Source organism: Barbatula barbatula (assembly GCF_947034865.1).
Source record: "Barbatula barbatula genome assembly, chromosome: 20".
Taxonomy (NCBI): Eukaryota; Metazoa; Chordata; class Actinopteri; order Cypriniformes; family Nemacheilidae; genus Barbatula; species Barbatula barbatula.
Window position 1 is genome coordinate 19,901,398 of NC_136783.1, and position 14,605 is coordinate 19,916,002.

Below are 14,605 nucleotides of genomic sequence, written 5' to 3' on the forward strand. Positions count from 1 at the left end.
ATTTTCCATCTGGGGAGTAAACAACTTTCGAGTTAATGCAAGACTTGTCACGTCCAGCCAATCAGAATGAACCTCGGGCAAAATAAGTCAATTAAACGGAGATCTAAAGACGAGTGCTGAATTTTTTAAGGGTATCGGGAACATTGTCGATTTGTCTGAGAATTGCATATGTCTGTTTTGTAGCAATGCAATCTCACTGTTTTCAAGGTTCAATCTTGTTCCGAACGGCTATTTTTGGTTTTAGCTGCTTTGCTAGTGTTTCTTTTTTGAGGCTAATCGAACGACAGATCTTTGGCCCAGGGCGTAAATGATATGGATCATTATACAGTTCTGAGCGGTCGAACATTGTTCACGTTATGTGATATTGCACATATGACATTACAATATACGATGTCGTGATCCTTAAAGCGGTCATTTGTGTGCGCTGTATTATAACTTTGTATGTTGATTGTATTACAGTTAAGGTCTAGATATAACCTTGACTGAATGGCATCTTTATATAACATATACGCTGTCGTTGTGTTTGAGTTTTTAAGGTATGCAGCTCTTTCCGCACAATGACAGTTCAACTTCTCAGGAGTCTGTGTGAAAGTGTTAGGTCATAGCAGAACAGTTTTTCCCTGGTAATATTTTAGTACCACTTTATTAATATATTTGAAATGGAAAGAATAAGAACCATTTTCTGACATTTAAGCTTCTAAAGAAATGTTAAGAAGAGTCGACTTCAGACAAATGTTCCTGTTTGAGTTTTCATACAGGCCTTCTGGAATCAATAGATTATCAAGAATGACATTTTGCATTTGTGCATCAGGGGAAGTTCGGGTCACAAATGCAATACTCATATTTTAAAGAGCAATGAGACATTGTATAATGTGATTTAATGATTATGTAAACGTAATTACAGCCACGGAAACAATGTATAGACCATTTCAAAATTATTTTTAGTTTTTCTGAATTTATCATTTATAGGTGTGTGGTTTAGGTAAAAATGATCATGTTGTTACTACTAACAATATTTCTCCCAAATTTCAGTGAAAAATATTGTTTCTGTTTGCATTTATTGGCAGAAAATGAAAACATGAGGAACAGGTCAAAAGAACAGAAAAGATGCTCTGTGTTTTTTCAGACCTCAAATACTGCAAAGAAAACATGTTCAAATTCACTTTTAAGCAATAAAACATAACAAATGTATTTAAGAAAAGTAAAAAAAATGATTTGTTATAGTTATAATAAGTTTTCATGTGTCTCGTCATGCTGTCACAGTCTTTCACGTTGCTGTTGGATGAATTTATGTCACTCCTAAAGTTTGCTATTTTTTTGAAAAAAGTTTTAATAAGGTATAAATAGTGATCCTAAATTCATGTTTGTTCTTGAGCTGTAACCTTGACCGATAACATATAAAAATTTAATTTCCTCTGATTCGTATTGTCGTACAGATCATTCATTACCATTACGGTACATCTGTGAAAATGAAAAGGGATGTATTTTCCAATTCATATTCGCTTATCCTTCGTCTGAATATTTCTGAAAACTCTATCACATTTGTATCACCTGTCCTAGTGTCTTTGAAGTCGTCTATGACTCACAAGCTAAAAGCCATCAAATGGCTCGCTGCCCCTGCGGTCAGCAGACCCCGAGCCTACAGACGGTTTCATTTCCTTCAGATAAAGTAACGACCCTCATGCAAATGACTCTCATTGATCGCTGTTAAGCTACTTAATTCAGAAGTCAGCTGAGTTGACCCCATCCAGTTAGCAGCGCTGGGTAGTTCACTTGAGACAGAGAGCACGGTGAAGGGATGTGTTTGCAAATCAAGCCTGATTGAATGATGCCGGTAATGACAAGCCTTTAGAGGAGCGTTGCATTGTTTTATGAGTTCAGTCTTTACACAGATGTCAGGAATACAACATTAATGCTTCGCTGCTTAAATCAATATCAGCTGTCATGTGTGTGCCAGCACCTGAAAATAACAATTATGTCATCATTTACTCGTCCTCATGACATATTAAACCTTCATGACTTTCTTTCGTCTGCAGAACACAAAGGAAGATATTTTGAAGAATGTTGGTAACCAAACAACACCGGCCCTCATTGACTTCCATATGGGCACATTTCTCAAAATATCTCCTTTTGTGTTCCACAGAAGAAAGAAAACCATGCAGGTTTTGATCGACATGAGGGCGAATACATAATGACAGAATGATCGCTTTAACATTTTAAGGCTTCGTATGCTTGATTCTGATGTGCACAGTTTGTTCAAATCCTTTTCATGCATCTTGTGTGGATAATAAAATCCCACAATGCAAGGAGAGCGATGTTAATTATTTTCAGGACAGAAAAATATGTTTTCATCCAATAATTATCGATGTGATTTTTGTTTATGCTTGTTAGATGCTTAACATGCACGGTAAGCCTCTAGAGGCGTCGCGCGAAACCTTCATATTTGCCACATATTTATTCATATCAACCGACCAAAATTAGGTCTGAAAATATCAAAACAACACATTTTCTCGAAAACACAAATGAAGTGACGGAAAAACTTTTTTATTCAAAATTCTTTCCATTTTTAAGATAACTGGTCATGGCTTGAATTAAACATTAATGGGGTTTAGTTGAAGTGACGATGTTTGTTGCGTATTGCGTATTTCTATTTGTAATATTTTTTGTTGCATGTCGGCCTGCAAAGCTTAAGTAGTGTAGTGTGCAGTATCTAGTAAGCAGTATGCTATTAGTGTGCTGCAATGGTTAGTTAAGTGTGTTGTTGAATCATTTTCCGAACTGACTCATAAAAATGAATCGTTGTAAAGAATCGATTTGGTCAAATGACACTTTTCTGTATCTGTATCGTGGAGCTTTGATTGAGTTTGCATTTCAAAGGCGTCTTCAGAGCAAAACAGCTGCATTGGGAAGAGGTGGGGCTGTAGTTTGAAATCGCAGTCCTAGATTTTCATAATGCATCATTTACTTTCACTCGCTAGACCTAAGTGCTCTATGTTTTGGTTGATGGTCTCGGAACAAGACCTTTTTTCTCAGAAATAAAAACTTGATTTGTGTCATTGTTTGTCTCTGAATATGTCAGGATGAGATTGTTTATCCCATTGGTTGATAGCCTTTTCTCAATGTTGTGTATTTCATCTGGAGTTGTGTGTAGTATGTACGTGGTTGGTTGTGATAGTCTGATAGTTTGATCAGAATCTCGCCTTTAATTTATAACACAAACGTCTTGACATCTCTGCAGATTCTGGACTCGATCTGTGTTATCTGTGCCTTTAAAAATGTAAAAGGGTATTGATGCCAAATGTCATTAGTTTGCATGTGTCGTAGCCACGTGCCGGTTTAAAAACGCTAAAATGCGAGCGAGACTTCGAGTCAAACAAGCTACTTTTTTGACATTTTTAGAGCTTGACAGCTCCAGTCCCCATTCACGTTAATGATTAAATGATGAATTTGAAGTCATTTTAACCTTTGAAGGTCTGCAGGAATATTTTCGGTAGATGATTTTAGATCAGTCCTCGGATACCGTCCGTGCCCGCAGCGTGAGATCTCACAAGTATTTGGAGAAACCTACTCTGAGATGTATGAGCCCATCTGAGCTGTGAAGTGGGGGATTTTCGCGGTTTATAAATTGATGTGACAGTAATCTGAACTGCAGTATGTAGATATACGTGCAGTCCTGTAACTCAAGGTTTACAGACACGTGACGTGCAATGCATCAACCGGATACACTTTAATGGTGTGTAAACGGGTGTGGCCAAAAGTGATGCATATTTGATTTAAAATTGCAAAGAGTTTAAGAGATTTCTTTTTGCACTATTCAGGTTTGGATATAGACTATAGGTATCAAGACATGAATACCTAAAGAAGAAGTGTGATATCTAATGGTTGTGATTCATCCTTTTGACTGAGATCTCACTCGTGATGGGAAGGGGGTGGACAATGAATCTCGTGTCTTCTGAAAAGGAAGTTAACATTATTTCCCTCTGCATCTATCTGTTTTCGAGTTTCTCTGGAGAAGACAAAGATTTGTGTGAAAACATTTGCCGTGTACTTATATTAGGTTTTGAAGCTGTAATTCGGCTCATATGAATTTGAGAAACGATTGTGATCCATGTGAAGTATTTTCTCTTCATCAAGCTTATGAAGATTAGGAGTCCCACACAACACGTGTAGTAAACAAAGTCAGAGTTTTGGAAGCTTTTCTCACGGCAAAAACATAACTATTTTACGATTTCGCTAGTTTTGGCTCATTCTCTTAGGTAGTTTTTCATTCGTATATATATTATGATTTACTTTCGCGCCAGTGATGTTAGGGTCAGGGGGTGGGGCTCCAGAATAGCCTTTCCTGAGTAATTGTACGTTTTTTCGTACTATTCAAAACGTACAAATGAATACGAGTTAGCTGCATCGTAAGGTCATTTAAATTCTTAGATAAATTTGAATGGCGAATCTCTCATATATCCTTCTTATTTTACACCCAAAATCATAAAGAATAACTAACAATTATTGAGAATGCATGAATAAATTACAGACTATGTTTGTACAATTGGGATTTGTTGCATTGTGAACATTTTTTTACAGTAAAAGAAAGTTCTGTACATTCATTTTAATAAAAAACTAAATAACGCCATTGCAACCCAAACTATCATGATGTATAAATGTAACATTTAAAAAAGTTATATACCTTTTTCACTTGGATTACATTATGTATTATTATGTTACAAAATAAATATTTACCAAATCATTATTACTGTCAAATGAAGTGTTTTTTGTAGACTATTTATTTCACAGCTATAATTTCATATTTTTCCCAGTTGGCGAGTAAAATATTACCGAGTATTTCAGTTCCAAGTCATGCTTGCGTAACTACCCATAATGCTTTACCAACTGCATGATGACAGTATTCATAGTCATACTGTGTATCTGATTACAGCCGTGCATACTGAAGACCCCCGTCCTCTATCTGTATGTATGTGTGCCTGTCAAAGTGAGTGAACTGCTGAGTTAAAAAAAAGGTATGGCCTATCAATAATTTAGAAAGGGAGAGCACATAATAAATAGTGCATGATATGAGAGGCGGAGAGAAAGTTTGAGTCCATGTGTCAAGGGTGTGTGTTTGCCTGCATTCATGTTTTGCCTATGTCAGGACTTCTTATTTAAAGCACATGGTTATTGTCATCGGAATAGATGCTGTTTTTAACATTGTCACATTAGTAGAGTACATTTGGAGCAATAAGAATCAAGGTGACATTTAGTGTCTAAAAAACAAATACATTTTATATCGCAAACATATTTTTTCGTTTTGCTCGGGAAAATCCAGCATAAGGAGGCAGTCGTGCAGGAAAATAGATGTGAATGTCTTCGCAGTGGCGAGATCAGCGTGCAGAAATGAGTTTGCAAGGTTTTCTGTGGATTTATTCCAACGATATCAACACCTAAAGATGACCTTGGTCCTGTGGGTTCGGTCTGTTACATTAGAAACATAAAGTCCTTGTTTTCAGCTGAGCCATGCACAGAAAGATATATTTCAGATATTAATATCCATACGGAAATGTTTTTGTTTATATCCTAAACATAAAATACACCTCGAATAAGACGGTACGTGTTTCTTCTGTGCATTAAATCTTCCATGGCCTTGATGTTAACATCACTTCGAAAGAGATTATCTGGTGTGTGAAGCTTTCCACTAATGCAGCTCTCGTGGGAAGTGCTGTGTTTGACTGACAGCTCATGTGCAGATCATATAAATGAGTCTCCGTCAATTTAATCCTAATCTTAAAACCCCGAACCTGCTCGAATGAGTGGAGAATCCCTGTCATTTAAACCTTGAGACGTTATGACATCACCAGCTATTCTTATAATCATAGTCGCTTTCGCACCAATTCACACCTACTGCATCACACTGTATTTGAAACGCCGCCTCCTAGAATTGCGAATCCCGTGATGTTTTCTGGATATTTCGAGCATAGCATCTTAAGCGAAGATGTCTGCTTCTCTCGTTTTGCAGCATCACTGCCAGAACACAAAATGGCAGGTTGTCTAATCTTAAATTCTCCTTGTGGCTCCAGTATATCGAGATGAACGCTATCTAGACACTAACAAACCGAGCTTAATCCTACTTTAAAAAGGTTCATTTACCAAGCAACTTTAAATGTTTGTTTAGTTGCCCGTTGGAAACTCTTTTAAACATTAAAGTGAGAATTTTACGGAAAACAGAATTTTAGATACGATATGTAGACAACGATGAAAAGTCCTTCTCCTCATTTACATAGACAATAAATGCCTTAAAGTGATAGTTCACCCAGAAATAAAACAATTCTGTCAATTAACTAACCATCTTGTCATTTCAAACCTGCATGACTTCTTCCGCAGAAAAAATGAAAATAATAATTTTTGAAGAATGTTAACTGGCACCCGTTGGTTTTGTGTCTATGCAATAGAAGTGAACGGGGGCCAGTGCTCTTCGGCTTTCATCAAAATATCGAAGTAAATAATTTACTTTTGAGTTATGAATATACATCTTTATACATAAAGGAACACTTGACTCAATTATAAAAGTGTAATTATTTTGTCACCATCATGTTTTTATAGACCTGTGTATTAGAAGTGTTATCTAGCATTTTTGTATGAAACAAGCAGTCCAAGTATTTTAAAGCTCTTCTGTTCTGTAAAACATCACATGTCATTGATTTTGTTTTTGAGACAGATAAGAACCGGTGAAGTTTGATGATGTCATTGACCTCCAGGCTAACATGACGCAATGAAATACAGCATATTTGAATTATAAACTACAGCCAGTGGGAAAGATTTTCAATCAGTAAGGAAACACATGTGACTTAAGATGACTTAAAACAGTCCTTGAGTCATGTGGACTGACGGCTTCACTGTTTTACGTGTAGAAGATAATAACTGCATGTCTATTTAGGAATGACATGAGTTTGAATAAAAAATGAGACCGTTTTCATTTTGGGTGAACTATTCCTTACATGTGTAATGAAACAGTTGTGGGCGATAAACAATATTACCGTCATGATGACATACAGTAGTTGGCATTGTTGCATCTTACCGTCAGAAAATAAGAAAACCTCTCCCTCTCTCTCTCTCTCTATCTCTCTCGTTTCCTTTATTTTCCCAACAGGCTGGCAGAATCTGTGTCAGCATCTGGCATCTATATGGCCATATAAGAGACTGTTTGTGTGTGTGCTCTGGTCTGTGAATTGCACTTCAGGTCACACATTTACGTGCATATACACACACATAAAGGCGTCACTTTTACACAAATATCGCCGTTGATGTTTCTTACTTGACTGTGCTGTAAGCATCAATATTAGATGTGTTGTTTTATTCTGTTTGACTTCAAGCACATTTGGATTGTAGTTGCAAATGTGTTGCCTTCGGTCACATTTCTTGCTTTTGGTCACAGCAGTGGTACTACGTGTGCATGTGTATGTTTGAGCCATACCGGTAGACGACAGGCATGCATGCAATGACACTTTCATTTGGCACGGATCAGTTGTGGCGCTTCAGGAGGGCCAACGCAGACCAGATGGCCCCTGTGTGTGGATACGCCAGCAAAAAATATCCTTTAGTACAATACATACTTAATACATAATGCGGTAGGCGAATACTCACATACCTGTGCATTCTCAATACGGTGATAGATGCATCACACCTGTTTACCAGAAGCAATTTTGTATCCGTTGTGTGATTTGCTTTCTGTTAAGGAATAGGCTAAAAGCAGCAGCCCCTCACGGCCTGAAGACTTGATAACTGACCTCAGGGAATCCAATAGGATTAGCCGAGCAGAACACATGAGAACAGAATTCAATTGAACGGTGATTTGTAGTCCTGCTGCTCACATTGCTGCGGACACAATGATTTTGGCTGTTTACTGGATGGCCTGTAAATATCTGCACAGTTTTGTTATTTCTGTCTGTGCTAAAACTTTAGAATAATTTCTGAACGTTAAATGCAAATTAAAACACTTTCAAATTCATAGTTTTTTATAGCGCTTGCAATGCCATAAATATGTTTCTCATTCATCTTTTGTTGTCTTATTTGTCTCATCCAACATATTTATTTGTAAAGGTTATGGATATTTTTTATTATTTTTGTAGATTGTTGCATTATTTTATGAATATACATTTTTTAATTAAAGAAACAGATACATACATTTCTTACATTGTTTTTGTTGATTATTTAGATATTGTACATTTTTTCTAGTATTTTTTTAAATGTAATGTAATCTTTCAAATAACAGCTACATTTAGAAATGTCTCATTCGTCTTATGCATCATTATTTATTTTTGTAAATTTGTGATAATTTTGTTACATTGTTTTCGTAGATTATTGAATGTATCAAATAATGTATTTGAAGTAATAGAAACATGTAAAAACGTGTTATTCGTCTTTTGTTGCCTTCTATATCTTAAAAAGCAATATTTATTTCTATCAATTATTGATCATTGTTTTAATTATTTTTTAGATTATTCAATGTTTAGACATTTTTTATTAATCTTTTATTATCTAATTTATTTTACCCAGCATTTTTTTGGGGGGGGCTTATTGATTTAGATTAAACAATTAGGCTATTGCAATTTTTCATCCTTTTGTGATTTGTATTAGAACATAAGATTTAAAGTAATCAATATTTTGTCAAGCAGCAGGTATATCACAAAAATGTGATTGTAATTCACAGATGAGGTGAACTGAGTGGCTGTAGCTCACAGGTACTGTAGACCTCTTCAGGCATAATGTTTATCATTTATTAATGAATGTTTTTATGAAGCGCTTACTGATCTATTAATCACTTGTCAAGTGTGACTGTTGTATCTGACAGAATCATTTATGAAGTGTAATAAAGCATCACAATCAAAGCTTTTACATGAGCCCTAACAATAGCCAGCAAATTCACAGAATAATGGTAACAGGTTAGAATAATCAAAATATACAAAAGATGACTGTCAAAGGTCAAAACATGGAAGTACATAAACCCTGGTAATGATGCTCAGAACTGTAATAGGATCTAAAGAGATCCGTTCTGTATCTGACATACAGGATATTACATAATGAGACAGAGGTGTGAAAGGAAACCATGGCAACCACACAATAAAACAGCGATAGTGACCCATCGTGTGTTGGGTTTTCTGAATAGCAGGAAAACAACAAAGACATGTGCTGTTGGCTTGTTTTATTCAGTCGATTATCATACAGGTTCCTCGTGCAGTAGTGTTGTCTGATGCTGAAAATTATTTTTCAGTTCTCCATTTTGTCTGCTGCACTTTTGTACGGATCATATCTTTCTATCCCAGCCTCTCTCTCTCTCTCTCTCTTTAGCACGGTCTCTCTTTCTCGTTGTCTTCTTTTGGGCGACTGCTTGTTTGTTGACACGTTGATTGAATTGGTAAGGACTCCTGGCAGAGCGGGTTGGGATGATGTTTCGGCACCCCTTCAACCGTGCACCTGTGCCATCATCACCTGATGGATGTGTATGTGTGTTGGTCCCCGAGTCTAAAAATACCTTTTTTGTCATAATAGCCAATCTCAGGTGATGAAAAAAATTGTACTGGCTCTATAATGATGATCGGTGTTTGGCAAGTTACTCTTCAAACGTAATGACTAGTAATTAATAACATATTCAATAGTGTAATGAGATTTGTCATGATTCTGCCCTCTCTTGTCTTGATTTTCTGGTCTAGTGGCAGAATCATGACAGACCCACGTGTTTTATGTGGAGAGGAACATATTATGGTCAATCAGGACATAATATGCGTTCTCTCCAGTCTCGTCATTGGCCCAGCCCCTCTCGTTCCTAGTATAGCTTTCCTCCTGTGTCGCATTACCCACACCTGCCCATTGTTATCTCCTTTGTTAGTTTTCCTATAAGATGCCCTCATGTCTATTGTCTTGTGCTCGTTCGTTGTACTTGTTCCATTGGTCATGGTCAGAGTTCCTGGTGTGTTGTATGTATACCCATGTTTAAGATTCCTAGTAGTTTTGTTTTTGCCCCCATGTGGGAAGTGTTTGGTTTCAGTTTTTCACATCCTTGGCTGGTCCTCTGTAAAAATGGGGGCATAAACTAACAGTATTCCCACTACACCACTGGTTAAGTCTATTTAAGACAATGTCATCCATCATAATCCTGTATTTTATGCGTGCATTATGAGAACATACTGATAAACAGAATAACAAGATGCTTGCGGTTTCGGTTTGATTATTTATTCCGTATAAGTCTGTATTGTCATCCCCGTCATCAAAATTAATGATCGAAAGAGAGGGAGAGAGAAGACAGTTTGATATATCAACAAATATGGAATAAATGCATTTAAAATGGCTAAATATATTTTTTCCAGAAATGTATTTTATGTGCTTTTAAAGACATTAGCTAGGAGTTTAAGGCTATAGAACGTATTAAGCCATACATCTCTCTATACCCGGAGATCCCTTTAAAGGATAGTCATGAAATGTCTCCTTTTATATATTCAAATATACAATATAAAACTACATAAAATACTATTATTAACTGACCAAAGTGTTACAAATGTAATGTAACCCTTTTCTCAACCTTAGTGGTTAATTTAAATGTTTTCCCAAACCAGAAAACCTGGATTCCCGGAAATTGAATGTTGAATTGTCCGGAGATTTGTTTTTTTTCTCTTTTAACAATTAATTCAATACATCAAATAAATCAATACAAAATATTCCAAATAAGGGGAAAAATTCTAAAGATTTATTAATTTGACACTAATATAAACCCCTTTTTTTTGTTGTTGAAAAAAAAAATAAAACCAAAAATAATAGCTGCCCTCTCCTTTAACAATCAAGTATGCAATAGCCTAAACAATCTCTAAGCATTCAATATTTATCACCCTCAAAAAATATATATATATACATACACACTCCTTTCTTATTTCAAGTGAAAAAAAAAAAACATACAGCGGATGATTATTGAAAACTTACAATATCTCAATTTACACAATTTTCCAAAATACACTCAGTATCAACACAATGAGTTCGATCGCAGTCTTTAATGAACAAAACACACTCTTTTGGCTAGCCGTTGGGGCCCAATCGTTGGTGCACTTTCAAGGGAATACATTCAAGGTAACTCAGTACATCAAGAGCGTTTGTCGAGACGAATTCACTTACGTTCCATCCAAGGAAATGACGAAGCAATGAAGTGATCACTTACAGCACGAGCCGCTAAAAGAACAGTCCCGCTGCCGCGCAGCGGAGCGAAAGTCCAATCTAAAATGCTCAACAAGGCAGGTTCCGATGAATCTCGTCCCCCTCCACCACCGTTACGAGTGGTCTGGAAGTGTTTCTTTTGACACCGATGACGCAAACCAACGGCAGAATGGGTTGAAATTATATAAGTAAAACAACACTTTAAACAAACAAAAAACTAATCGAGAGGATGAATGTTCTATCTGTCACTTTGGGCCTGTACTAAGTAGCGAAGTCTCCAAGAATGACGCTCACTTTCTGGAGACCGAGGACATGTGCTGAACTCTTTTCGCCATGTGCGATCTCCTTCCTTCTCTCCACAACGTAACTTAACGCAACTTGCGTACGCAAACTTCAAACAAGCTCAATGCTGATTGGTTAACATTAGTACTCTTCAGTTCAACAGAACACCTTATTTGAGTAGAGGAAAACAGTAGGAATAATAAAGAAACAAAATATTTTGGTACATTTAGTTACATCACAACGCAAACAAAAACAAAATATCAAATGTATTTAAAAATTCTCTGAAATTCCCAAAAATAAGGCATATATAACAAAAATAAAAGAGTCCCTACACACTCCCCCCACCAAAGTCCAGCATGCCCCCATGCTGGTCGTAGAAAACACCCACACCATCTTATGGTGACCAAGTTTTTTTTTTTTTAGACAGAGTTTAGACTAATTGGTACAAGGGTAGGCATATTGTTACACACTTTGCATAATGCTTTTGCATTGCACCACCAAGCATGTGAACTTGTATAGCCACTAGAAAAATACAAAGCATTTGCAGCTGATACATTAACACTACATTGCTTGGGTGCATTAGTCTCAGTATGTGGAACTCCCAATCTATCATATGTAAATCGGGTATTAAGCTTTCTTTCCCTACAGGATTTTCGTACTACAGTAGGTGCCACATCTGACTGAACTTCAGTACCTTCACCACTGGTAGCTGGAGTCTGCATAGCATTGTCATGACCTAAAGCCGCTACATGATCAGTCACATCAACCCTTTCCACATCAGGCTCATGCTCAATAGCAGAAGTTTCATTTTGACATGGTGCTATAAGTACTTTGGAACTACTATGAGAAGCACAAGGCTCAGAGCAATCTACATCTCGTACAGGGGTTTCAATCTGCATCTCTGCCCTTGGAAGATAAATATCTGCCACATCCTCAACATAAAACCCAAACTCAGACTCTGAATCAGAAGAATGGCATTCTCTTGGAATGGAATCAACTACAAGAGGAGGGTTTGCGGACTCAGCTATTTTGTGCTTCTCTTTTGCTCTCCTACGCCTCAAAGCTCTAGGGGATGGAGTAGGCATGATGTCTGCCTGGGTGCGTAGCCTGACTGCCTGTCCCAAAGGCAGGATATGATTTCGATGCAGGACTTTGACCGGCCCCTTACCATCAACAGGCTTCAAACGATACACAGGAATGCCAGAGAATTGACTCTCCACTTCATAAGGATTAGCACTCCACTTGTCTGCAAGCTTTTGTTTTCCCTTAAGGCCAAGGTTTCGAATCAGAACTCGGTCTCCAGCATTCAGACTATGGTAACGAACTTTCTGATCGTACCGTTCTTTGTTACTTTGATTCATCTTTTGGGCAGTAGCTTGAGCTAACTGATGAGCTGCTTGTAATTCCTGTTTCATTTTGGCCACATACTTCAAATATGACTCAGGCGAGGTATTGTCAGAGGAAACTCCAAAGCATACATCAATAGGCAATCGGGCCTCCCTTCCGAACATAAGAAAATAGGGTGAGAAACCAGTGGCCTCATTGACGGTGCAATTGTATGCATGGACAAGAGGTGCTATGTGCTGACTCCATTGGCACTTCTGACTAGGCTCAAGGGTACCCAGCATGTCCAACAGGGTCCGGTTGAACCTCTCCGGCTGAGGATCACCTTGCGGATGATAAGGTGAGGTTCTTGACTTCTTCACATTCAGCATTGTCAACATGTCAGACACCAACCGGCTCTCGAAATCCCTGCCCTGGTCCGAGTGAATTCGAGTTGGGAGGCCATAGTGGATGAAATACTTCTCCCAAAGAATCTTTGCCACAGTAGAAGCTTTTTGGTCCCTCGTGGGAAAAGCTTGAGCATATCGGGTGCAATGGTCTGTAACCACCAAAACATTACACACATTGCGCGAATCTGCTTCAATGGTAAGAAAATCAATGCATACGAGATCCATAGGCCCTGAACTCTGCATGTGAGACAAAGGAGCAGCTCTCTGAGGCAGGGTTTTCCTCTTTATGCAGCGTTCACATGATTTACAGTAGGCCTCTACATCACGCTTCATGCGTGGCCAATAAAATCGGTTACGGACCAGACTGTAAGACTTATCAAAGCCTAGATGTCCTATCTCGTCGTGCAAAGATTTCAACACCATGCTGTGGTACTTTGTGGGAAGCACAAGCTGTCGCTTCACTCTCTGGTCACTGAGCCTAATGGTTCTGTACAACAAGCCATTATCCACAGACAACTTCTCCCATTCTCGCTTCAGCAACTTCATCTCAGGTTGGTTGTGATGGACACTACTTGCAGATTTCTTATGACAGACAGCTTCCCACACCTCCCCCAGACACGCATCATTTCTTTGGGCAGCTTGAAGCTCACTTGGACTAAGCTCAGGTAAGTGATCAGCAACTAGTGCAGTAGCTTGACAATAAGCCTTAGGAACAGCAGACGTATGAGCCCCTATCTGTTGCACAACACATGGATAAGAGATACAACCTGCTCTTTTCTCCACAGAGATTTCCTGACACAGAGCTCGGACACCTGCCGCTGGAATTTCCTGCCACTCATCATCAACACTCGGGTGGATATGCGGACGTCTGGACAAGGCATCAGCGTCGACGTTCCTTCGGCCTGGCCTGTATTTCAAACTGAAATTGTAGGTGGTGAGGGCTGACAACCAACGATGACCAGTCGCATCAAGTTTTGCTGACTTCAGGATATAGGTTAGAGGGTTGTTATCGGTTCTAACCTCAAACTGAACACCGTAGAGATAGTCATGCAATCTGTCCACAATTGCCCACTTCAGTGCTAAAAACTCCAGTTTGTGCGCAGGATAATTTCGCTCTGAAGGAGAAAGGCTTCGACTGATGAAAGCAACCGGGCGGAGCCCTTTATCATGTTCTTGATATAGAACACCTCCAAGTCCATCCAGACTTGCATCCACATGCAATACGTAAGGCATTTGTACATCAGCAAAGGCTAACACTGGAGCCTGAGTCAGACAGTTTTTTAGTGTTTGGCAGGCAGCATCACACTGAGCAGTCCATCGGGTACCAAAAGGTTCAGAGCATTTGTAGCTCGGCTTGGCATTACAAACAGGTGAGCTGTTACCTTTCTTTTTAGAGAATGGGTACC

At 38.2% G+C, this 14,605-nt stretch overlaps 1 protein-coding gene across 1 annotated transcript in view; it reads left to right on the top strand.

Annotated features, from left to right (window-relative positions):
* bsnb (bassoon (presynaptic cytomatrix protein) b) overlaps positions 1-14,605 on the top strand; it is an 84,478-nt gene that overhangs the window by 30,654 nt on the left and 39,219 nt on the right. The window lies entirely within an intron of this gene.